The sequence below is a fragment of the Patella vulgata genome, chromosome 7 (genome assembly GCF_932274485.2).
Source record: "Patella vulgata chromosome 7, xgPatVulg1.2, whole genome shotgun sequence".
NCBI classification, from domain to species: domain Eukaryota; kingdom Metazoa; phylum Mollusca; class Gastropoda; family Patellidae; genus Patella; species Patella vulgata.
The window spans coordinates 43,074,954-43,102,818 of NC_065885.2; the positions used below are offsets into that span (position 1 = coordinate 43,074,954).

At 37.1% G+C, this 27,865-nt stretch overlaps 2 long non-coding RNA genes across 4 annotated transcripts in view; one reads left to right on the forward strand and one right to left on the reverse strand.

Annotated features, from left to right (window-relative positions):
- LOC126828448 (uncharacterized) overlaps positions 1 to 27,865 on the reverse strand; it is a 121,228-nt gene that overhangs the window by 10,060 nt on the left and 83,303 nt on the right. The gene's annotated exons all lie outside the window — the stretch shown is intronic.
- The window catches only part of LOC126828455 (uncharacterized), a 35,303-nt gene continuing 18,630 nt past the window's right edge, over positions 11,193 to 27,865 (forward strand). The window contains exons 1-3 of one of the 3 annotated variants that reach the window (XR_007683084.2): positions 11,193 to 11,302; positions 13,330 to 13,483; positions 25,359 to 26,495. This is a non-coding gene — a long non-coding RNA (uncharacterized LOC126828455). Of the gene's footprint in view, positions 11,303 to 13,329; positions 13,484 to 13,955; positions 14,556 to 25,358; positions 26,496 to 27,865 lie in introns of those variants that run through there. The other 2 variants (XR_007683085.2, XR_007683086.2) reach the window with 2 other exon arrangements.

A 27,865-nucleotide genomic window follows, 5' to 3' on the forward strand; every position in this document is an offset into this window, starting at 1 on the left:
GTCTGGAAGAGGGGGCATCATCACATTACCATACAGGGTATAAGTCGATGTTGAGTATAAGTCAAATTGCCAAATTTTACATTTTTCCGACCTACATCCATAATTAAGTAGAGGCGGTATATAAGACTAATGTTTTTCAACTCCACGAGTTTCGGGACTGTTATCCTAGTCTAATACCGTGCCGGTGTACGCCGAAGAAAAGTTGGGCCATATAAATAATGAGGGTCTGGGACAGTTGTCAATAACACTTGCATTTATAAACAAACATGAATCGTGATGACGAATTAGGATTCAATACAAAAAAACCAACATAGATATGGCCCATGAAGAGAGAAATTTTACAATAAAAAAAATTAAGAGTGTTGGATATTGAACTGACAATGCAATCAAATGGACTTTCGGAAATGGCATTCTTATATAAATTTCATGGGCGTCAACATCTTGTTTTAGGACTAGTTACCTCCCTTAGACTTTGTTTATGATAATGTAAAAGACCGGATAATCTAGCCTATGACCGATTATTCTCAAATGTTGACAACGCAACCACACTAATATTCGTAGAATGTAGAATATTTGTTTTCTAGATGATAGAGACTAATAATATGCCAACATTGAAATGTGTGCATAAATATGGTATATACTTAACTACACCAATATTATACCTATGTCATAGAATTTGTTACACACATTACAAATATAATCTTAATAGAGATCTTTGCTATGGTTGATCTATCAGTAAAAATTGGAAGATTTGTAAGGAACGCAAAAGGTTATTGTTTACTGGCTGCAGCAGGGAGCAATAACAGGAACACAGATGATTTTCAACTCACTGATACAACTCAGTTTAAACTTTAAGCCAAAGAGCTGTTATATAATACTGTGACAGGATATCTGCTCTAAACTAACTAGTCATCAAAGAATTGACTGTCAAAAGTTCAGACAGAAAGTATTTTAGGCCTACAATGCTTGTAAAGCTTTGGCCTACATTCTGATGATATTTGTGCTACCATAGATACATATATATTTATATCATTACATTATGTGACAAGTATTAGTGTTTGGCAAGTAGTAGTGTTGTCTAACTATCATTATAAAGCCCATATAAATCTTTTTAGAACTTCTTTGTCATTACTGCCACCAAGGGTGCTCAAATATACATGTAGGATCTGTAAAAAAACCCAAAATAAATAAAAAGCAACTTTATACTCCCCAAAAAAAACGTAATTGGGTTAAACGGCCTACTGTTCAGCTCCAACTGGGCTGACAGCCAACCTACTGTGGATCTGTAATGAAATGGGGTTCAACATCATACTGTTCTGCTCAAACTGGGCTAAAGAAGTTAGACAAATGCTTGAAAGTGTGCTGTGATGGAAATTTTGACTGGACCGTGTGTGTACAAAAGAGCTTGGTTTTTTGTCCTATCCGAACAACTGTACATTAGCCCTTACCAGCCCCTCTGTCTTGCACCAGTTAAAAGAGGAACCATGCCAGAAAATCCTGATGAACTTTCTTGGCCACCACAAGAAAAAATAAGCAGGGGAGTAGGACTGAAACCTTTATGTACAAGTATGTACGGGCAAACTTGTTATTTAATGTTATAGGCCTATGTATGTATATAATTAGAGTCTTAATTATCCATTTTTCAATTAAATTAAATCATTAACATTAACCGCCAGTGTTTGAATCTGTGAACATCTCGAGTACCCGATGGCATTGAGACTTGATTATAGACTTAGCAAGTTAATACATTAAAATGTCTTATAAAATTTTTTTACATTTACAGTCTCAAGAAATACCTAATTAACCCTTAGCAAGTTAATACATTAAAATGTCTTATAAAATTTTTTTACATTTACAGTCTCAAGAAATACCTAATTAACCTACGTACAATATATAGATTTAGCTCTTGCATTATGCATAATTAAATTTGCAAAAATATCAGTACAATAACAACAAAAAAACCCAATCTGAAACACCCATAAAAATGTTTAGAAAATACTACATGTACTTATATTGTAATTAGCACAGCCTGAATTTTAACAGTCTACATCATTAATAAATTCGTTATGTGTTTGATAATTTTTGGATCCAGATTTTTTAAAAACAATTTTGGAACCAGTATTACTTTCGATAACTTAAAGCAATGTTGATTTTGTTTATGAATAGTATGGTTTACGGACAATGTAACTGCATAGTGTTAAAAACAAATACTGTCTGATATACAAAGTTGCGTGCAAACTTTTTCCACGGCCAGATTATTTTTTTTATCAACATTAGATCTATCGGTATACTGTCAACGGAAGTTCGCATAAAAAGTGCACTTACCTTCAACTTTACTTTGCTGAATCCAAAACCGTGTGTGTATGTGTGGAATAGCTTTATTTAACTTTAAATCACGGCATCATTTCTTCTTTGGGAAAAATAATAACCTATGCCGCCATTTTAAATCCCAGAATTCCGTACGTTCCGGTCAAACGAACAAACAAAAAATATTTAATAAATAATTGAAGCAATTTAGATAAATAACAATAATAACCGTAACCTATAAAAAAATATTGTAATGTGAATAGAAATAATATGATATAAACCGATTTAAACACAATCATCAACCGTGAACAGATCGTGACCTTGACCGAGAGGATAAAAATGTATTTGTACATCTATGTAGGTCTAAAAATGGCGGCTGTTCGTTTGAAAGGCCTGTAATATTTCTGATAATAGATCTATTCATATAATTTGTTTGTATACGCTCTACCATATTTTATATGAGGTTACATAATTACGTTATATTAAAAGAATAATCAAATCGGGGAATTTTAATTTTCAGAGATAGGTCTTTTATCGAGAGACGATAAATATATGGACTCATATAGCTAGAGTAGATCTCTATGTTAATTGACTGGGTCATTATTATCTATTTTTCAGATTCATAACTTAAAAAAATGGAACTAGTCTTGGTCCAACCTTTATTTTTATATGGTTTTACAACTTATATAATTAAGTGTTGAACTTTTAAATTCGAAATAAAAAAACGGCAACAATCGACTCATGACCTATTTTATATATTGTATATGTAGACAGCCGCCATTTTGAATGACATTAACAACCCACATTGATTTAAGCAATATTTTATTTAGATAGTTTCATATTAAGAACTAAATTTTCAAAAATTTAAGGATTCATGAACAAGGCCAAAGGTTATTATAATTGATCTCCATATTGTTAATGGTAATACAATTCCAAGAATGTACACTTGTACAAACATACATGAAGGCCTTATATAAATAATGATCATGAATTTTATATTTACTGGTGCAAGGATCATTAATTTTATATTTGCTGGTGCAAGGTTGATGAAGGCCTTATATAAATAATGATCATGAATATTATATTTACTGGTCCAAGGATCATTAAGTTTATATTTACTGGTGCAAGGTACTACATTTAATAACTTTAATTATAAAAACACTTAAAGCATTGTCGGCCTATGAATTTTATATTTACTGGTGAAAGGATCATTAATTTTATATTTACTGGTGCAAGGTACTATATTTAATAAATTTAATTATAAAAACACTTCATGCATAGTCAGCCTAGGTGTGGACTACTCCGAACATTTGGACAGTGATAACCTTTTAGTAGAGAACAACTCTGCTTTATGAAACAGTTTCCGACAATCAATCATTATTTGTTTTGTCAAATTTTTGGGTATCAAAATTGAGAGAGAGAGAAATGGGGTTTAACGTTCACTTGACTCGATGATACAACAAAAAACACAATTACTATTTTAATTAAAGCGACGTTTCGTTGAGGGTTCTCTCAAAGTTTTCAAGTAAATGATGCTCAAAAGTCAACGGGTGCACTCGTCCGCTTGCCAGCCTATCTTTTATAGTCCCATTGGTGCAGAAAAGAAGGAAAATTAAATAAAATTAAATGAGATTAAACATCCTACTGTTTTGCTCTGAGTGAGCTAATGAAGACAGGCATACACTATATACAGTGTACTATGACGGAAACTTTGCACGGATAGCGGCACTATGGCCAGAGGTGCAGGAACAAGGACAGTAGTCTAGTCACTCAGATGGGACAAAAAACCGAGGTACCATGTATACATTGGCTTGCACGAAAAGATCCCTTGGCAGTTGGATTCGATATAAGTAGGCCATAGTGCCGCTGCTGGGGCAAAATTTCCCTCATAGCACATTGTATGGTATGTACCTGTCTTCATTAGCCCAGTCGGAGCAGAACAGTAGGACAATAAACCGATTTCATCAGGACAAACCTACATGAGGAAAAACCTACATTTCACAAACTTAGTAATAAGTAACGGGGGGAGGGGGGGTTGGATGGCTGAATGGTTAGCGTGCGGGCGCTGTATCATAAAGTCTATCATTGAGTTGACTGTCGTGGTTTCGAATCCCCGGTTGTACGTGACAAGGAGTAGGGTCGCCTGTCCAACCTCCGGTTTTCTCCCACTGCTAAAGACCCCTACGCGCAAGCGAATTATGTAAATAAAAATTAAACTATATGTTAGTCCCGAAATGTCCTAGTTTGTGTCGAGTAGACGTTAAACCCCATTTCTCTCTATCTCTCTAGTAATTAGTAACACACTGGCTAGCAAATGAGGGGTTCAATTTCCGTGTTGGTCGAGAAAAATGAAATGAAATCGGGTTTAACGTCCTACTGTTCTGCTCCTAAACTGAGCTAATGAAGAAGAGCATACGCCATACAGTATGCTATGAAGGAAATTTTGCCCAGGCAGCGGCGCTATGGCCTACTCTTATATCAAGTTCCAACTACCAAGGGATCTTTCATGTGCACTCCTGTGTGTACACGTGACCTCAGTTTTTCATCCCTGACTAGACAGCTGTTCTTGTCAGGCCCTCCGTCCTGTATCACTGACAAGGGGAAAACACGCAGGAAAATCTGGATGAACTTTCTCAGCCAATGCAGGGATCGAACACCCGACCTCCAGGCTAGCGAGTCAGCGTCTTACTCACTTAGCCAACGTGATCCCCATGTTGGTCGAGAAAGTTCCCTTTGTTAGTAGTGGTGTAGGACAGAGGACCTAAAAAAAAACAGTGTCTAGTCCATCACGTGGGTGTGCACGTAAAAGAACCCTTGACATTTGGAATTTGAAATGAGAGTAGATCATTCATTCATTCGTTTTCTCTTTGTGTGTCACCAAAGTTCGCAACTATTAAAGGAGCTAGATCTCTATTCTTGGGCACTTAGAAATGGATACAAAATGTAATGAAATGAAATGGGGTTTAACGTCCAACTGTTCTGCTCCGAACTGGGCTAATGAAGATGGCCATACACCATACAGTGTGTTATGAGGGAAATTTTGCCCCGACAGTGGCACTACGGCCTTCTCTTATATCGAATTCCAACTGTCAAGGGATCTTTTACATGCATGCCAATGTGTACACGGGACCTCGGTTTTTTTTATCCCATCTGAACAACTAGACAGCTGTCCTTGTCAGGCTCTCCGTCCTGCATCACTGACAAGGGGAAAAAACTTACCCATTTTTGTCCCATTTTAATGACTAGACAGCTGTCTTGTCAGGCCCTTAATTGTTAGTATCATGACATTAAACTGACATTTGTTTTACGTTTTACAACTAATATCAGGTTTTTGTTAGAAAACTAACGTTAGATTTATGTTAGAAAACTAAAGTTAGATTTATGTTATAAAATTAACATTAGATTTACGTTAGAAAACTAACCCTAAATTAACGGTTAAAATTATGACATAAAACTAACATTACATTAACGTTAGAAAACTAACATTATTATAACGTTAGAAAACTAACGTTAGATTTACGTCAGAAAACTAACGTTAGATTTCTGACGTAAATCTAACGTTAGTTTTCTGACGTAAATCTAACGTTAGATTTACGTCAGAAAACTAACCATAAACTAACGGTTAGAAACCTGATGTAAAATTTACGTTAGATTAACGTTAGAATTATAACCAATAATACATATATAATTATTATGTCTGAATTCCGACTATATATCAATTGTTAGAATGTGCACACACTTGTAATGTTATTTAATCAAGAAGTATTCAAAGGGAAAAAAATTGGTTAGTAATCCGTCATAAAGTTTACGTTACATTTACGTCATTTTCTGACGTAAAAGTAACCATAACCATTATGACGTAAAAGTAACGTAAATTTAACCAAAGAATTTTACCATTATTGGACGCTAACCAAAATCTAACCATAATGACGTAAACTTTACGTAAATCTAACCATCAATGTTAACTGGGAAAGGTCTACGTTCTAGACTAGACGTCTCACGTCTATGTTAAAGGACAATATTGGTGTCAGTCATCATCACATATGTGATAAAACTGGTTAAACACGTCTCATATATAATTTTAACACAGAGATCTTTGCTACGATATATGTGTTGTGAATCTCTCAAGAAAGGGAAGTGACGAACGCAAAAGGAAAACACGAGTTATCCTTCTATATACATGTAACTGACTGAAGTGACGAGTGATATCAGATACATGGGCGAATTTCTGCTCACTAATAAGAGGATATTTGATAATTCAAAAAAGTAATTGAATGTCACTAGATAAGGGCATACAAGAAAAATAGAAACCGCCCGTTCATTCCCTTGTATTTATTCATTCTATACTTAATAAAAACATGGTAATGCACGGACGTTTTCTATTTTTCTCTTATCTGGTGACAGTCAATTATTTGTTTGAATTGTCAGATATCCTCCAATGGTCTCATATATAACAACTTTTGTTCTTCGAAGTAATTATTAGTGAGCAGAAATTCGCTCGTGAATCTGTTGGCACTCGTCACTTCAATTAGTTATATAGAAGTATAACTCGTGTTTTCACTTCCCTTTCTTGAAAGCTTCAAAACGCATCTATCGTAGCAATGATCTCTGTGTTAAAATTATATTTGGAACGTGTTTAAGGAATTATATCCCATATGTGATAATGACTGACACCAATATTGTCCTTTAAAATCAGACCTCTTTGTTTTTAATCGAATAGTCACGGTCCCTGCGTTCAATAACCTGGAGAAAGAAGTACTAGCCCCCCCCCCCCCCCATCCCCTACTCCACCGGGCCTGAGAACAAATTAGTAAACGATAAAATTAAAATCTACCATTTACTCTCTTTAGAGACAGTCTCAAAGACGAATAAATAGAGTAATGTGCTTGTCGACTTAGTTATTTAAAACACGTTTTCTATAGTAAAACTTCTACTTTACACTAACAATCAAAATCCACTATGTTTTACAATTTATTTGCTTAGTTCAAACAAACGTACAAAAACTAATTCAACAGGCTATATGAAAAAATATAGATTGACCCAGACTCCATCGTTTTCCGCAATTACTGATGGAATAAATAGTGAGATAAATATTCATATTATCTGTATTAATCGAAATAACTGCATATTAAGCTACACTGTGTAATAATATCCATCCTCCTATGGCGAATTACGTAAAAAAAAATAAATAAATAAACAAGATGATTGGTCATATTTAATATATTCTAGGAATGTCTAACATCGTACTGGAATAATCGGGAAAACACCTCTTGTTATTGGTTACTAGTCAGCTGATGAATCATTGGTCCGTAAACAAGAATCTGTTTTACAATTTATTTGCTTAGTTCAATCAAACGTACAAAAACTAATTCAACAGGCTATATGAAAAAATATAGATTGACCCAGACTCCATCGTTTTCAGCAAATACTGATGGAATACGTAGTGAGATAAATATTCATATTATCTGTATTAATCGAAATAACTGCGTATCAACCTACACTGTGTAATAATATCCATCCTCCTATGGCGAATTACGTAAAACAATAAATAAATAAATAAACAAGATGATTGGTCATAGTTAATATATTCTAGGAATGTCTAACATCGTACTGGAATAATCGGGAAAACACCTCTTGTTATTGGTTACAAGTCAGTTGATGAATCATTGGTCCGTAAACAAGAATCTGTAGAAAGTTGCCAATCGACTGTCTGTAAATAGATTATTGTCCCCCGCCTATCGAAGAAAGCAGGGAACTATTAAAATGGGCCCGTCTTTCTGTCCGTCTGCCTGTCTGTCCGTCACACATTTTGGAACACAATAACTCTCTTTCTAATTGAGCTAGAATGTTCAAACATTTTCTGCTTAGGGTAAGCAGAGATAAGCAATTTGATTGGTTGATGCTTTGGAACATCAATACCCTGACTAAGTTCGATAATGAGCATTTTCTGCTCAGGGTAAGCAGAGCGATAAACAATGTGATTGGTCGAGACTTTGGAACACAATAACTCTCCTTATAATTGAGGTAGAATGTTCAAACTTGGTGTAGGCGTTCATTAGATGGAGTTCGATGATAAACATTGTCTGCTTAAGGCAAGCAGAAATAAGCAATCTTATTGGTTGATGATTGGGGCACGATAACTTTGGTTATAATTAAGTGAGAGTGATGAAACTCCAAGTATAGAATCATTATATCATTACCTTGACTAAGTTAGATGATGAGAATTTTCTGCTTAGGCTAAAGAGCGATAAGCAATTTGATTGGTCGAGACTTTGGAACATAACAACCCTGCTTTTAATTGAGGTAGAATGTTTAAACTTGATGTACATGTTCATTGGGTGAATGTTTCGACCGAGTTCAATGATTAACATTTGGAGATAACTTTGATTCTATCTGATAGAGAGTGATGAAACTTAGTGTATAGTTGATAATCAGTTTGATTGCTTGATACTTTTGAAAAAAATAAATGTGCGATTAATTAATATGTGTCATCTATTTATTTTGGAACTTAGTAACCCATTCTAGATTTTTTGAATATAATAACAAATATAATTCACTTTTGGGCGCAAAATGTTTCATTATTTTGAGAAAACAAATAATTAATCAACGTTTTTCTATTATCTCTTTTGCACGAGTCTTATTTATATTTATCTAATCTTCTACTTATGTGATGTAATGAGTACAGCTGTATTTTTGTGACTTGTAGAAAGAGACTAAGCCGACAAGTCGACATCTCGACGTTACGATAAAATTAACACGATGACACGACAGAGTAAAGTGTCGTGTGATTGCGTCAATACTGTCGCGTTATGAAAAGGGCGAGATTTAAAGGAGCTAAATCGCTAATATTTGGGATCTAGAAATTGACACAAATTCGGCCGTATATCTGTTATCACTCGTCACATCAGTCAGTTATATAGAGGGATGACTCGTGTTTTTCTTTGGCGTTCGCCACTTCCGATTCAGGAAACCTGTATTACTCAGCTATCGTAGCAATGATCTCTGTGTTAAAATTATATTTGGAAAGTATTTAACCAGTTCTATCACATATGTGATAATGACTGGCCCTAATATTGTCCTTTAAGTCACTACAGGAAAGGCGAAGTTCATTGTGAACGAAGTTATTTACAGCTTACATTGCTAACAATTACCTCAAATTAACCTAATATTCAAATTCACTAACTATTGGATTTGGCACTGCCCACAACTAGGAGCTCAGGAGTGGCGGAGAAGTTCCGCGGGATTTTCAGAATGGTTTTCTCTTGTCAGTGGTGAATGACAGAGGGCCGGACAAAGCACAGTGTCTAGTCGCTCTGATGAGACCAAAACCGAGGCCCCGTTGACGTGTACGTACTTAAAGGAACCCTTGAGAACTGGAATTGCCGGGGGCAAAGCCTTTGGATGAATCTTAACTTGGACGCTACCCCTCAAAAGGTATTGTGTCTTTACCTAGGGGATCACGTGGCTAAGTCGGTAAGACGCTGGCTCGCTAGCCTGGAGGTCGGGTGTTCGATCCCTGCATTGGCCGAGAAAGTTCATCCAGATTTTCCGGCGTGGTTTCCCCTTGTCAGTGATGCAGGACGGAGGGCCTGACAAGTACAGCTGTATAGTCGTTCGGATGGGACGAAAAACCGAGGTCCCGTGTCACATTGGCGTGCACGTAAAAGATCCCTTGGCAGTTGGAATTCGATATAAGAGTAGGCCGTAGCGCCGCTGTCCGGGCAAAATTTCCCTCATAGCACACTGTATGGCGTATGCCAGTCTTCATTAGCCCAGGTTAGGAGCAGAACAGTAGGACGTTAAACTCCATTTCATTTCATTTCTTTATCTAAAAGAAACGGAATCGAATAGACCTCCTAATCGCCCACCCGTCTCCTAGCTATGTGAGACGAGCCTATCATTTGGCGCCTCTTGCAAGTTTATCAGGAAACATTATCTGCGATATTACCCAAGGTGGAAGCGGTCATTAAGCCTCAAGGAACGAATGAAAGAACGGAGCTGGGATTCGAAATAAGAGTAGACCGTCGTGCCGGTGCCCGGGAAAATGTCTCTCATAGTACACTTCATGGCGCATGTCCGTCTATTTTAGCCTGGTAGGATGTTTAACTCATTTCTTTTCTCTTTTTTTTTTCACCTAGGCTACTTTTCTATCTTCAGTCTATAAACTCTATAGCTACCTTCACCTTTACAAAGCGGACGTTTAGCCTCAAGGAACGAATGAAAGAACGGAGCTGGGATTCGAAATAAGTGTAGACCGTCGTGCCGGTGCCCGGGAAAATGTCTCTCATAGCACACTACATGGCGCATGTCCGTCTATTTTAGCCTGGTAGGATTTTAAACTCATTTCTTTTCTCTTTTTTTTTTATTTTTTACCTAGGCTACTTTTCTATCTTCAGTCTATAAGGACACAGATCACCAAATATTCCTACGCCGTCACCCACGAAACAAGGGCCAAAGTTTTTTTTAGTCTTCCTCTCCCTTTTCCTTTTTCCCCCTTTTGCATGGCGATTTTTGTTGACTTTTTGGTGTAGAATCGAAGAAAAGGGTTTGAAAATACATTTTCTGCCAGGTTTTGGTGAATATTCATAATTTTGACGCGGAAGGATACAAGAGTTGAGAGGTTGGTTAGGTTGAAATGTAGGGCCTGAAATTGCATGTTTACTTATCTCTACTTCCAGCTTGTGTATCTCAAGTTTTTCATGAAGAACCTCATACGTGCTTTTGGGCAAGTGGTTGCCACATGTTGCTCCATCTGTGGTAGAAAGCGTTCTACCCAACGAAAATTTGGGAAAAAGTTAGAGCCGGTCTAAGATACGAGAATTAACATTGGGGTCAATGGGGAAATCTTTAGTGATCTGTGGCCATAAACTCTATAGCGACCTTCACCTTTACACAGCAGCAGACGCCTTAGATAAACAAAGATAACCGCTTAAAGCCAGGTGTAAAGCAAGATACCATACACATCAGCGAATTTACCATGGTTTACAAACTACAGGTACCATATAGTTCATTGTTTCTCGTAGTGCAATGGTTATTCACCTGCATAGCACAGGAAGAATAGACTATTCATAAACATATAAGCATCAACAAACCTTGATATACTATCCCAACAACTCAAGTATATCATATTAATTTATATTTAAAATCTTATCTTAACACGCAAACAACAGTTTTGCTTACATACATGATACAATTTCGTTCGGGGTAAAAAGTGAATATTGTTGTGATGAGAAATCATACCGATGATCCATGAAATATCAATAACATTGAATTCATATCTTGCAATTACCCATAGACTATTCATAAACATATAAGCATCAACAAACCTTGATATACTATCCCAACAACTCAACTATATCATATTAATTTATATTTAAAATCTTATCTTAACACGCAAACAACAGTTTTGCTTACATACATGATACAATTTCGTTCGGGGTAAAAAGTGCATATTGTTGTGATGAGAAATCATACCGATGATCCATGAAATATCGATAACATTGAATTCATATTTTGCAATTACCCTTAGAATTGGATGGATTCGTTTTTATGCGGTATTTGGTTGATACCATAGAGTGTTTATAGTATAAAACTATGGTTGATACTGATGTAAGGGTGGGGTACACCAAGATAAGGAACGTTAACGACAAAATTAAAAATAAAGGATATCCGATATGTATGAACATATATATGTCAGACATTCACTCCCAAAATTTCGTTATACATCCGTTAAGCAACTATTTTTAGTTAACAGATTCAGTTATATTATGTAAATTAGTTAAATAAATAATGGTACTGATCACACAATAACTTAAATTTACTTCCGGCTTAATCGCATCGGCCCGGAGCGGGCTGTATTATTAATATATTGTTAGTATATATTAGGACATCTAGGTCATCTACGGAATAATGAACTTTAGATAGTTTGTATAACAAATTTTGGAAATCACATACGTTGATATATAATAATTGAATACTGATGATGCATCAAAGTCGGTATTAGTGCAAAAGTGGTAGGCCGAGGTAGCCTATCCCACATATTTCCTGTAAATAGTTCAGTTATCAAAACAACACATGCCAACACCATCAATAGTATTCAATATACCTTACATATAGATGCACACATTACTCATAACACTTAACACGCACTTTCTAAAATACATTTACCTCGCAAGCAGAAATAGCTGATTAATCACTGAGTGGAAGAATGCAAGAAGATTATTACCCTTACCCTATTATTACAACTTATATGGGAGCGGAGCCACGGAAGCTAGATGGTTAAGACGCTGGCTCGCTAGCCTGGAGGTCGGGTGTTCGTTCCCTGCATTGGCCGAGAAAGTTCATCTGGATTTTCCGACGTGGTTTCCCCTTGTCAGTGGTGCAGAACGGAGGGCCTGACAAGGACAGCTGTCTAGTCCTTCGGATTAGACGAAAAACCGAGGTCCCGTGTATACATTGGAATGCACGTAAAAGATCCCTTGGCAGTTGGAATTCGATATAAGAGTAGGCGATAGTGCCGCTGCCCGGGCAAAATTTCCCTCATAGCACACTGTATGGCGTATGCCCGTCTTCATTAGCCCAGTATAGGAGCAGAACAGTAGGACGTCAAACCCCATTTCATTTCATTTATATGGGAGCATTATTCATTTATACTATTTGAATAATTACATGTATAGGTTTTATGTCTTTACACTCCTGGTTATAGTCTAATTATATTCAAGAGGTTGCGAACTACAACGAAGTGTTTTTATGGAGGCAGAGCACCATTAAATTTCAAATTATAGTTCGTCTATTTATAGCAATTCTCTCTCTGTCTTTTTTCTCCCCTTTTGCATGCCCATTTTTTGTTGATTTTTTTTAGTCTAGAATGGACGAAGAGGGGTTTGAATTAATATTTTCTGCCAGGTTTTGGTAAATATTCATGATTTTGAGGCGGAAGGATAACAGAGATATCAGGTTGGTTGCGGTGATATGTACGACAACTAGTTACACGTTTTTTGTAGTATGCTTCTTAAATTTTAGTGCAAAGACATGACCATTTGTTCCTCTGTCTGTAGTGAAAAGCATTCAGCCCAACGAAAATTTTGGGAAAAGTTGGAGGTGGGCAAAGAGGCCAGAATTAACATTGAAGTCAATGGGTAAATTAATGGTGGTCTGCCGCCTTATAGCAAAGTCGGTAAGTTAGTATTGATTGTCTCCCTTTATAAATCCCCGTACGCCACCACTCTATACAATTTAGTCGAATAACCATAGAGGTGCTATCTACATTTGCTTACTTAGCTATACCGAACTATACCGGACTGGGGAGAATATATAATAGGCCGTGTATGAAATTTCTAGCTAGCTTGCTTCTGTTTCTCCGTCCCGACCATTTTCGGGTGGAAAAAAAAAACTACATCATCTAATTCTTCTAGTATTACTTTGTATTGTCACACAACTTTTCTTTTATCAATTCTTTGACGTTTGATAGAAAACATAAATTAGATATGGGCTTACTTGTCAATGTGCAATGGTATTTGAATTTCGCGGTGACTCGGTTTAAACAGATCACGTGACATAATTGGGCAAATCAAACATACACGACGAAAAGTTCAACAGGTCATGTGGTGAAAGGTCACCTGCTCTTTGTTTACGTTTTGTTATTAAAGGTACATGGCGGAAGGATAGCTAAAGTAAAACTGCATAGCTCGTGTACATTTTGTTAAAACACTGAGCTAAAATCGTTCACTGGGACAAGCTTGGAAAAATTTAAGGTATGTGCTAACCAGTGGATCAAATTAGATGGAAATGTGTCGGAGACAAATGCCGATTTGCTGGACAAAGCTGAATCAGAACTCCAGGCAGGAATGTGCAGACAAAACTCTCACTGGACTGGGGTATGGTAGAGGCTACTACTTATCACATTCCACGTTACCAACGTTAACAAAACTGTGTATGAAACATTATCACGATTCCTAAATTGTTGATAAAAGTGATGTTTAGAAACAAGCAGCAAAAAAAAAAAAAAAAAAAAAAAGCGAAAGAGAATAAAATAATAGGTCTGGTTAATTTGTTTAAGGGGATCGGATCATATCTTAACATTTTCCCCATGTTCTTGCAAATGCAAGCTGATGAAGATATTCTCCTAAATGCATGACAACCCAGACCAAGGACTACTCCGCCCAAGACCACCCAGACCAATAGAGAAGTCCCCACATAACAATATGATGTTAATTTTACGTTACATTTACGTAAAAATGGTCAGTCAGTTTACCATCATTTTGCTCATCTTTTTAACGATAATTTTACGTCAGGAAATGACGTAAATCTAACGTAAAATTTGCGTAAAGTTTACGTCATTTTCGTTAGATTTACGTCAGAAAATGACGTAAACTTTACGTTAGATTTACGTCAGAAAATGATGTAAATATAAGGTAAAAATGATGTAAACTTTACGCTAGATTAACGTCATTTCCTGACGTTAAATTGTCGTTAAAAGGATGAGCAAAATGATGGATATCTAACCGACCATTATAACGTAAATCTAACATTAAATTAACATCATTTACGGATGCAATTCTAATGTTAAATTTTGATGACCAAAGTTACGAAAATATAACCAACCATTAAAACCTTCAAAATTATTCATTATTTGCGGCAGTAAATGGGAAGTACATTCAATCAATAATCAAATTTTCCTGACCCGTGGGTGAGGCTAAAAGTTGAGTGGTCCAACGTGTGCGCTTTAGATCATAAGGTCTGTCATTGAGTCAAGTGGTTTGTTTCCACACCCAACTTGAACATGGGTTTTCTCTGGGTCCTCCTACTACTAAAGATTCCTGGTGCGGATGAATTATTCAACTTGAATTGAATCACTTAGTCCCAAAGGACAGTTTATGTCTATTGGATGTTTTACCCCATTGCTCTCTATCTACCCATAACCAGTCAGAATTCTAAATGTATTGCACAGAAAAGTTAAAAATCTAGCAGAATAATATGACAAAATATACTACAAGTATGTATACATATACTTTATTTAAAAGACAAAAATATAATGTTATAAAATACAAAATACACATTTAAATATTAACAGTTTTTATCCACAGCTGTTTGAGAAATGAAGACGGGCATATGCCACACAGTGTGCAGAGCTATGGCGTACTCTGATATAAAATTCCAACTGCCAAGCGATCTTTCACACACACACACTTGAGTTTACAGCCTTGTTTTTTTGGTCCCTTCCGTATGACTAGTCAGCCATCCATGTCAGGTCCTCTGTCCGGCATCACTGACAAGGGAAAATGTTCAAGAAAAAGGTCTACATTAGCGCTATGAAAGTGTTGATATGCATATAAGAAAGAAAAAACTGGGATATTGACCAAATTGGGCCAAAACCTATAGCCTCTATCTTATTTGCTCAAGGTATTGATGGAATAGGAGTTAACTTTGGAATGAGTGAAATGAAATGGGGTTTAATGTCCTATTCCGACAGGGCTAATGACATGGAAATATGCTATACAGTGTCCTATTATGGCATTTTATCCAGACAGCGGCGCTAAAGCCTACTCTTATATCGAATTCAAACTGCCAAGGGATCTTTCACGTGCACACCAATGTGTGCACAGGACCTCGGTCATTCGTACCATCCAAACGACTAGACAGCTGTCCCTCCTTGTCAGGCCCTCTGTCCTGCACCTCTGACAAGGGGAGGAAAACAAGTCTGGAAATCACGAAGAACTTTCTCGGCCGACACTGGAATGGAATGTTGTGGAATGCTGAATATTGATAGGTTTCGTCCTCTCATGATTCCAGTGTGTAACACAAATTTGAAAAAGATCAATTAAGAATAAACACAGCATCTATTGCATTTGAAAAAGGGAGAATTAACCAAGGAAGGCAAAGTCCTGAAAAGCTGTATATTGATAATGCTTGTCCTCTCACAATCGGAATGATTCACATTTCACACCCAGTGTACGGACAAACAGGGCCAAAATTGATATGTGGGTGTATAAACAAAGATATATACTACACCAATATTACATGTGTTGCAGAATTGGTTTAACACATTTCAAATATAATTGTAACACGGATATTTGCAATGGTTGATCCATGACAAAAGATTTGCAATATTTTGAAGAGACGCAAAAGGTTACGCCATACAGTGTGCTATAAGGGAAATTTTGCCCGGGCAGCAACGCTATGGCCTACTCTTGTATCGAATTCCAACTGCCAGGGGATCTTTTATGTGCATGCCAATGTGTACACTGGACCTTGGTTTTTTTTTGTCCCATCCAAACGACTAGACAGCTGTCCTCGTCAGGCCCTCCATCCTGCATCACTGACAATGGGAAACCACACCGGAAAATCAGGATGAACTTTCTCGGCCAATGCAGGGATCGAACACCCGACCTCAAGGCTAGCGAGTCAGCGTCTTACCCACTTAGCCACATGATCCCCCCTTGGCCTATGTACATGTAGAGATGAATTTTGAGCTACCTTTATATATATATTTCTATTTTTAAAACCCGCGACAATTATATTTATATCAAGGATGTAACCCTCTATCAGTTAACCCGTCACGGATTGGTTGCATTGGTGAACCGGTTTAAAATATTCGTTTCATATCATACCTGACCTTCAAATCCAGGAATTGTAGCCACAACGGGGATCACGTTGGTTAAGTCGGTAAGACACTGGCTATCTAGTCTGGAGGTCGGGTGTTCGATCCCTGCATTGGCCGAGAAAGTTATTCCAGATTTTCCGGCATGGTTCTCCCTTGTCAGTGATGCAGGACAGAGGGCTAGACAAGACAGCTGTCTAGTCATTAAAATAGGACAAAAAAATGAGGTCCCATGTACACATTGGCGTGCACGTACAAGAGCCCTTGAAGTTAGAATTCGATATAAGAGAAGGCCGTAGTGCCACTGTCCGGGCAAAATTTCCCACATAGCACACTGTATGGCGTATGCCCATCTTCATTAGCCCAGTTCAGAGCAAAACAATAGGACGTTAAACTTTCATTTCACTAGCCACAGCTCTGTTTTCTTTCACCAAAGGGAGGGTGGGGGGGGTGGATGGCTGAATGGTTAGCGTGCGCGCGCTGTATCATAAAGTCTGTCATTGAGTCGACTGGCGTGGTTTCGAATCCCCGGTTGTACGTGGCAAGGAGTAGGGTCGCCTGTCCAACTTCATGGGTTTTCTCCGGGTCCTCCGGTTTCCTCCCACTCCTAAAGACCCCTACGCGCAAGCGAATTATGTAAATAAAACATTAAACCATATGTTAGTCCCGAAATGACCTAGTTTGTGTCGAGTGGACGGTAAACCCCATTTCTCTCTCTCTCTCTTTCACCAAAGGGGGGGGGATCAAGTGGCTAAGTGGGTAAGACGCTGGCTCTCTAGCCTGGAGATCGGGTGTTCGATCCCTGTAAGTTCATCCTGATTTTCCGGCGTGGTTTCCCTTGTCAGTGATGCAGGACGGAGGGACTGACAAGGACAGCTGTCTAGTCGTTATGGGACGAAAAACTGAGGTCCCGTGTAGACATTGGCGTGCACGTAAAAGATCCCTTGGCAGTTGGAATTCGATATAAGAGTAGGCCGTAGCCCCGCTGCCCAGGCAAAATTTCCCTCATAGCACACTGTATGGCATATGCTCGTCTTCATTAGCCCAGGTTAGGAGCAGAACAGTAGGACGTTAAACCCCATTTCATTTCATTTCATTTCTTTCACCAAAGACCACATAAATACTTCATTTAGCACTTGTCATTTGAAACAGTTATAGCCTATGTCTTGTCTGGAAGAGGGGGCATCATCACATAACCATACAGGGTATAAGTCGATGTTGAGTATAAGTCAAATTGCCAAATTTTACATTTTTCCGACCTACATCCATAATTAAGTAGAGGCGGTATATAAGACTAATGTTTTTCAACTCCACGAGTTTCGGGACTGTTATCCTAGTCTAATACCGTGCCGGTGTACGCCGAAGAAAAGTTGGGCCATATAAATAATGAGGGTCTGGGACAGTTGTCAATAACACTTGCATTTATAAACAAACATGAATCGTGATGACGAATTAGGATTCAATAAAAAAAAACAACATAGATATGGCCCATGAAGAGAGAAATTTTACAATAAAAAAAAATTAAGAGTGTTGGATATTGAACTGACAATGCAATCAAATGGACTTTCGGAAATGGCATTCTTATATAAATTTCATGGGCGTCAACATCTTGTTTTAGGACTAGTTACCTTCCTTAGACTTTGTTTATGATAATGTAAAAGACCGGATAATCTAGCCTATGACCGATTATTCTCAAATGTTGACAACGCAACCACACTAATATTCGTAGAATATAGAATATAGAATATAGATGATAGAGACTAATAATATGCCAACATTGAAATGTGTGCATAAATATGGTATATACTTAACTACACCAATATTATACCTATGTCATAGAATTTGTTACACACATTACAAATATAATCTTAATAGAGATCTTTGCTATGGTTGATCTATCAGTAAAAATTGGAAGATTTGTAAGGAACGCAAAAGGTTATTGTTTACTGGCTGCAGCAGGGAGCAATAACAGGAACACAGATGATTTTCAACTCACTGATACAACTCAGTTTAAACTTTAAGCCAAAGAGCTGTTATATAATACTGTGACAGGATATCTGCTCTAAACTAACTAGTCATCAAAGAATTGACTGTCAAAAGTTCAGACAGAAAGTATTTTAGGCCTACAATGCTTGTAAAGCTTTGGCCTACATTCTGATGATATTTGTGCTACCATAGATACATATATATTTATATCATTACATTATGTGACAAGTAGTAGTGTTTGGCAAGTAGTAGTGTTGTCTAACTATCATTATAAAGCCCATATAAATCTTTTTAGAACTTCTTTGTCATTACTGCCACCAAGGGTGCTCAAATATACATGTAGGATCTGTAAAAAAAAAAAAAAAATAAAAAGCAACTTTATACTCCCAAAAAAAAACGTAATTGGGTTAAACGGCCTACTGTTCAGCTCCAACTGGGCTGACAGCCAACCTACTGTGGATCTGTAATGAAATGGGGTTCAACATCATACTGTTCTGCTCAAACTGGGCTAAAGAAGTTGGACAAATGCTTGAAAGTGTGCTGTGATGGAAATTTTGACTGGACCGTGTGTACAAAAGAACTTGGTTTTTTGTCCTATCCGAACAACTGTACATTAGCCCTTACCAGCCCCTCTGTCTTGCACCAGTTAAAAGAGGAACCATGCCAGAAAATCCTGATGAACTTTCTTGGCCACCACAAGAAAAAATAAGCAGGGGAGTAGGACTGAAACCTTTATGTACAAGTATGTACGGGCAAACTTGTTATTTAATGTTATAGGCCTATGTATATAATTAGAGTCTTGATTATCCATTTTTCAATTAAATTAAATCATTAACATTAACCGCCAGTGTTTGAATCTGTGAACATCTCGAGTACCCGATGGCATTGAGACTTGTTTATAGACTTAGCAAGTTAATACATTAAAATGTCTTATAAAAAAATTTAACATTTACAGTCTCAAGAAATACCTACTTAACCTACGTACAATATATAGATTTAGCTCTTGCATTATGCATTATTAAATTTGCAAAAATATCAGTACAATAACAACAAAAAAAAAAACAACCTGAAACACCCATAAAAATGTTTAGAAAATACTACATGTACTTATATTATAATTAGCACAGCCTGAATTTTAACAGTCTACATCATTAATAAATTCGTTATGTGTTTGATAATTTTTGGATCCAGATTTTTTAAAAACAATTTTGGAACCAGTATTACTTTCGATAACTTAAAGCAATGTTGATTTTGTTTATGAATAGTATGGTTTACGGACAATGTAACTGCATCGTGTTAAAAACAAATACTGACTGTCTGATATACAAAGTTGCGTGCAAACTTTTTCCACGGCCAGATTATTTTTTTTATCAACATTAGATCTATCGGTATACTGTCAACGGAAGTTCGCATAAAAAGTGCACTTACCTTCAACTTTACTTTGCTGAATCCAAAATCGTGTGTGTATGTGTGGAATAGCTTTATTTAACTTTAAATCACGGCATCATTTCTTCTTTGGGAAAAATAATAACCTATGCCGCCATTTTAAATCCCAGAATTCCGTACGTTCCGGTCAAACGAACAAACAAAAAATATTTAATAAATAATTGAAGCAATTTAGATAAATAACAACAATAACCGTAACCTATAAAAAAATATTGTAATGTGAATAGAAATAATATGATATAAACCGATTTAAACACAATCATCAACCGTGAACAGATCGTGACCTTGACCTTGCCCGAGACGATAAAAATATATTTGTACATCTATGTAGTTCTAAAAATGGCGGCTGTTCGTTTGAAAGGCCTGTAATATTTCTGATAATGAATCTATTCATATAATTTGTTTGTATACGCTCTACCATATTTTATATGAGGTTACATAATTATGTTATATTAAAAGAATAATCAAATCGGGGAATTTTAATTTTCAGAGATAGGTCTTTTATCGAGAGACGATAAATATATGGACTTATATAGCTAGAGTAGATCTCTATGTTAATTGACTGGGTCATTATTATCTATTTTTCAGATTCATAACTTAAAAAAATGGAACTAGTCTTGGTCCAACCTTTATTTTTATATGGTTTTACAACTTATATAATTAAGTGTTGAACTTTTAAATTTGAAATAAAAAAACGGCACCAATCGACTCATGACCTATTTTATATATTGTATATGTAGACAGCCGCCATTTTAAATGACATTAACAACACACATTGATTTAAGCTCTGAGTGAGCTAATGAAGACAGGCATACACTATATACAGTGTACTATGACGGAAACTTTGCACGGATAGCGGCACTATATGGCCTACTCTGATATTGAATTACAACTGTCGGAGTGTCTTTTACGTGCATGCCAATATGTACATGAGGACTTGATTTTTCGTATGACCCGAACAACTATACCTTATCCCTTGCCAGATCATCCGCCCTGCCACAGTCCATAGAAAATTTCCGTCATAGCACTCTGCATTGCGTATGACTATCTTCAATAGTCCGACTGGTGCAGAAAAGTATGAAAATGAATTTTAAATGGGGTTTGAACATCCTACTATTTTATTCCAAGTGGGCTAATGAAGAAGGGCATATGCTATAATGGTTAAAATGTTGTGATTTCGGGTTAAAATGCCGTGATGTTGGGTTATCGCCTTACGAAGGGTGATATCAGTCACCATATCTACTGGGTTTCTTTAATACTCATATTTATAGTATTTTATAGAGTCAGACTAGTGGACTAGTGAATGCACGGATTAGTGCACCCATGGACTAGTGAACCCGCAGACTAGTAATTGGTAATGATGGAAAAGTGTGTAAAGACCTCTTTTACAGGTTGGTGTGCACTTAGAACTATTGGTAATGACTATATGCGGAAATGCTGCTCTCCAGGCAAAATGTCTTTCCTAGCACATCTTCATTAGTAAGTGCGGTAATGCTGCTGTCCAGGCAAAATTTCTGTCATAGCACATCTTCATTACTAATTTTGATAAAGCCACGGTGGCTAAGTGCGTAAGATGCTGGCTCGATAATCCGGAGGGCACGTGTTCGATCCCTGCATTGGTGGAGAAAGTTCATCAGGATTTTCCGACATGGTTTCCCCTTGTCAGAGGTGCAGGAACAAGGACAGTAGTCTAGTCACTCAGATGGGACAAAAAACCGAGGTACCATGTATACATTGGCTTGCACGAAAAGATCCCTTGGCAGTTGGATTCGATATTAGTAGGCCATAGTGCCGCTGCTGGGGCAAAATTTCCCTCATAGCACATTGTATGGTATGTACCTGTCTTCATTAGCCCAGTCGGAGCAGAACAGTTGGACAATAAACCGATTTCATCAGGACAAACCTACATGAGGAAAAACCTACATTTCACAAACTTAGTAATTAGTAACGGGGGGAGGGGGGGTTGGATGGCTGAAAGGTTAGAGTGCGGGCGCTGTATCATAAAGTCTATCATTGAGTTGACTGTCGTGGTTTCGAATCCCCGGTTGTACGTGACAAGGAGTAGGGTCGCTTGTCCAACCTCCGGTTTTCTCCCACTGCTAAAGACCCCTACGCGCAAGCGAATTATGTAAATAAAAATTAAACTATATGTTAGTCCCGAAATGACCTAGTTTGTGTCGAGTAGACGTTAAACCCCATTTCTCTCTCTCTCTCTAGTAATTAGTAACACACTGGCTAGCAAATCAGGGGTTCAATTTCCGTGTTGGTCGAGAAAAATGAAATGAAATCGGGTTTAACGTCCTACTGTTCTGCTCCTAAACTGAGCTAATGAAGACGAGCATACGCCATACAGTATGCTATGAAGGAAATTTTGCCCAGGCAGCGGCGCTATGGCCTACTCTTATATCAAGTTCCAACTACCAAGGGATCTTTCATGTGCACTCCTGTGTGTACACGTGACCTCAGTTTTTCATCCCTGACTAGACAGCTGTTCTTGTCCGGCCCTCCGTCCTGTATCACTGACAAGGGGAAAACACGCAGGAAAATCTGGATGAACTTTCTCAGCCAATGCAGGGATCGAACACCCGACCTCCAGGCTAGCGAGTCAGCGTCTTACTCACTTAGCCAACGTGATCCCCATGTTGGTCGAGAAAGTTCCCTTTGTTAGTAGTGGTGTAGGACAGAGGACCTAAAAAAAACAGTGTCTAGTCCATCACGTGGGTGTGCACGTAAAAGAACCCTTGACATTTGGAATTTGAAATGAGAGTTGATCATTCATTCATTCGTTTTCTCTTTGTGTGTCACCTACAGTTCGCAACTATTAAAGGAGCTAGATCTCTATTCTTGGGCACTTAGAAATGAAATGAAATGAAATGAAATGGAGTTTAACGTCCTACTTTTCTGCTCCTAACCTGGGCTAATGAAGACAGGCATACGCCATACAGTGTGCTATGAGGGAAATTTTGCCCGGACAGCGGCACTAAGGCCTACTCTTATATCGAATTCCAACTGCCAAGGGATCTTTTACGTGCACGCCAATGTGTACACGGCACCTCGGTTTTTCGTCCCATCCGAACGACTAGACAGCTTTCCTTGTCAGCCCCTCCGTCCTGCATCACTGACAAGGGAGAACCACGCTGGAAAATCTGGATGAACTTTCTCGGCCAATGCAGGGATCGAACACCCGACCTCCAGGCTAGCGAGCTAGCGTCTTACCCACTTAGCCGCGTGATCCCCAACTTAGAAATGGATACAAAATGTAATGAAATGAAATGGGGTTTAACGTCCAACTGTTCTGCTCCGAACTGGGCTAATGAAGATGGCCATACACCATACAGTGTGTTATGAGGTGAATTTTGCCCCGACAGTGGCACTACGGCCTACTCTTATATCGAATTCCAACTGTCAAGGGATCTTTTACATGCATGCCAATGTGTACACGGGACCTCGTTTTTTTTATCCCATCTGAACAACTAGACAGCTGTCCTTGTCAGGCTCTCCGTCCTGCATCACTGACAAGGGGAAAAAACGCCGGAAATCTGGATGAACTTTCTCGGCCAATGCAGGGATCGAACACCCGACCTCCAGGCTAGCGAGCCAGGGTCTTACCCATTTTTGTCCCATTTTAATGACTAGACAGCTGTCTTGTCAGGCCCTTAATTGTTAGTATCATGACATTAAACTGACATTTGTTTTACGTTTTACAACTAATATCAGGTTTATGTTAGAAAACTAACGTTAGATTTATGTTAGAAAACTAAAGTTAGATTTATGTTATAAAATTAACATTAGATTTACGTTAGAAAACTAACCCTAAATTAACGGTTAAAATTATGACATAAAACTAACATTACATTAACGTTAGAAAACTAACATTATTATAACGTTAGAAAACTAACGTTAGATTTACGTCAGAAAACTAACGTTAGATTTACGTCAGAAAACTAACGTTAGATTTACGTCAGAAAACTAACGTTAGATTTACGTCAGAAAACTAACCATAAACTAACGGTTAGAAACCTGATGTAAAATTTACGTTAGATTAACGTTAGAATTATAACCAATAATACATATATAATTATTATGTCTGAATTCCGACTATATATCAATTGTTAGAATGTGCACACACTTGTAATGTTATTTAATCAAGAAGTATTCAAAGGGAAAAAAATTGGTTAGTAATCCGTCATAAAGTTTACGTTACATTTACGTCATTTTCTGACGTAAAAGAAACCATAACCATTATGACGTAAAAGTAACGTAAATTTAACCAAAGAATTTTACCATTATTGGACGCTAACCAAAATCTAACCATAATGACGTAAACTTTACGTAAATCTAACCATCAATGTTAACTGGGTCCACTCAGTCAAAGACAGAAGACCACTATGGTTAAGACTGTGTCATCATTATTGAGGTGAAATACAATGTGCAGTACTCATACCCAACAAGTTGTCATGGAGAGAGAGAAATGGGGTTTAACGTCCACTCGACACAAACTAGGTCATTTTGGGACTAACATATGGTTTAATTTTTTTATTTCAATAATTCGCTTGCGCGTAAGGGGTCTTTAACAGTGGGAGGAAAGTGGAGGGCCCAGAGAAAACCCACGAGGTTGGACAGGCGACCCTACTCCTTGTCACGTACAACCGGGGATTCGAAACCACGCCTGTTGACTCAATGACAGGCTTTATGATACAGTGCGCACGTGCTAACAATTCGGCCATCCAACCCCCATGTTATGGAGAAAATTAGAACCGAAATGGATGAGTTGGTACAAGTGCACTTACTTTTTTTGAAAAAAATATATATGAAGAATTATTTCTGCCCTTGCATCACCAGTCAAAAAGGGGGCATATTCTGGCGCATTCCTCCCAGGTTGCCTGACTGTAGCTGTGGAAATTTAAACCCCTCGTGTTAAACTCTATTGAACAAATGACAGGGTTAGGGTGACTAGAGGTCAAGCACCAAACAAAATTTTCAATGTGAATGTAAATCAAGCTGCATTACACTTTTACAGATAGATCGGTAATAGATGTACTTGTTACAAGTGAAAACTTTCTTGTATGGTTTTGTGTATATTGTTCAAATATAAAAGTGACAGCCAAACATATGCTGACAGTGACATTGATTTTAATAGTGATGATGATATTGATGAAATTATGTGAGTAGGCTTACACCTGTATACATGTATTTTTGTAAGCAGTTTTTAAATATTACATATTTTAAATATGTTTTACTTAAATGTACTGTACATGTCAATAAATTTTCATATTATATTTTGTCACTTTATGCTATATGTTTTTATTTTACTTTTTTATTCTAATTCATTTCCGACGGTTTCCCCTTGTCAGTGGTGCAGACGGAGGGCTGACAAGGCACAAGGACAGCAGTCTAGTCGAGGTCCCGTGTATAAATTGGTGTGCACGTAAAAAGATCCTTTGGCAGTTGTAATTTGATATAAACGTAGGCCATAGTGCTGTGCCCAGGCTAAATTTGCTTTATAGCACACTGTATGGCGTATATGCCCATCTTCATTAGACCATTTCATTTCTAATTCATTTTACTAGAACCATTTTACTTAGGTAATTACTGTTTGTTTTTCTCTTATATGTACTTTTATTTACTGGTTGGTATATATCTTTTAATTTTGTACAGTGTATATGGGTACAAGACCTGATCTCTGTGTAAATACATGTATTATAAGAACCTGAACAGCACATTAGAAACTGTTCTCCAGTATTAATACACTTTAAAAAATGATGATGTTATTATAATTATTATATACATTTTTCATTAATACTAGTGGTGTATGTTATTGTTGTGTACGAGGAAATTTATATAATTGCATTTGTTTATTTTTTTTAATTTCTTTCTTTAAATAAATGTAATCTTATACTCTCTTATAGGGGGTTGGGTAGCCGAATGGGTAGCATATGCGCGCTGTATCATAAGGTCTGTCATTGAGTCCACTAGCATGGGTTAGATTCCACGGTTGTACTTGACAAGGAGAAGGGTGGCCTGTCCAACCTCATGGGTTTTCTCCGGGTCCTCCGGTTTCCTCCCACTGCTAAAGACCACTACACGCAAGCGAATTATTGGAATAAAATTGAACCAAAATTACCTAGTTTGTGTCGAGTGGAAGTTAAACCCCATTTCTCTCTATATATACTCTTATAATAAGTCTATTGTTTTCTCTTTTTAAAAAAATAGTAAAATTGATGAAGGTGAATTATTATTAATTGTATCAGAATATGAACTTTGTTTCAAACAAATCGAACGATTCTTAATGAATCTAGGAGCGTAAAACCGAATTAGCCAATAGCGGCCAAGGAAAATTATTTAGACAAAATTGTTGACATTTTCGCTCAAATCAGACGACCCTTTAGCCCTGGATAAAATATCATCAAAAAATATTCATTAATAAAAAAGTTTTTTGTAAAAATTTAAATTTTCAAAATTTGGCGCCTAATATCTCCGAAGATTCATCGAAAATCAACAATCTGAGGAACCGTAGCTACGTGCCATGTCTCTGCCTATGTCAAAATGTATCAAATGTTAAAATCCGGCAATTATTGTAAATGTTACGACAAAATTTCAAAAATTAACCACTTCGGTTATTTCGGACATTTCGCATTGTCACAGAACGTTCAAAATAGCTTTAATCTCTAAGTCACACCCACTTTCCCAGTGAAACCGAAGAAATTGGATAAATCCGACAGGTAGTTTCTGAGATATGATCAAAATGGAAAAAAAAAATAATAAGAATAATAATCCGAACAAAAACAATAGTGTTTCACACAAGCTACGCAGTGTGAAACCCTAATAACTAGAACTTCGAAGCAGTAATGAATGGGTTTCACCGGTGCCACGTTACCCTAAACATATGTCACTTCCGGTACCAATGAAACCATTAAACAGGTTTCCACATAAGCATTGCACACGTCAAATAAAATGGACGCCGAATCAACCAAATCCAGCAATATCAAGTGTACAGTACTTCCGGTGATAATGAAAATGTTCAATTAGTTTTATGAAATCAGAAATGGCATAAGGCATCACATGGTAAAAATATTATGTAAATCGAATAATATTTGCCACTTTTATAGACCAAAATCATTGAAAAGTGACTTGTAGAAAATCGTCTATTTCTCTGCAACCGTACAAGTTAGAAACCATTTTTTGGTATATGTATGATCGTGTTGGTTCAATCTATTTGTTGATTGGAATCAAATATCATAATTTTAAAAACAATACAAATCAGACTCATTTGAATAAAATATCTGTTTTGAAGGCTAAAAATACAGTTTTTGCCAAAATGACGTTACTTCCGGTGATAATGAAAAACTTAAATTACTTGTATGAAATCGTAAATGACATTAGGTATCACACAGTGAAAATTTTATGAAAATCGAATAATAATTGACACTTTTATGGACCAAAAACCTTGAAAAGTGACCTGTTGAAAATCGCCTATTTCTCCGCAACTGAACAAGTTAGAAACCATTTTATGATATCTATATGATC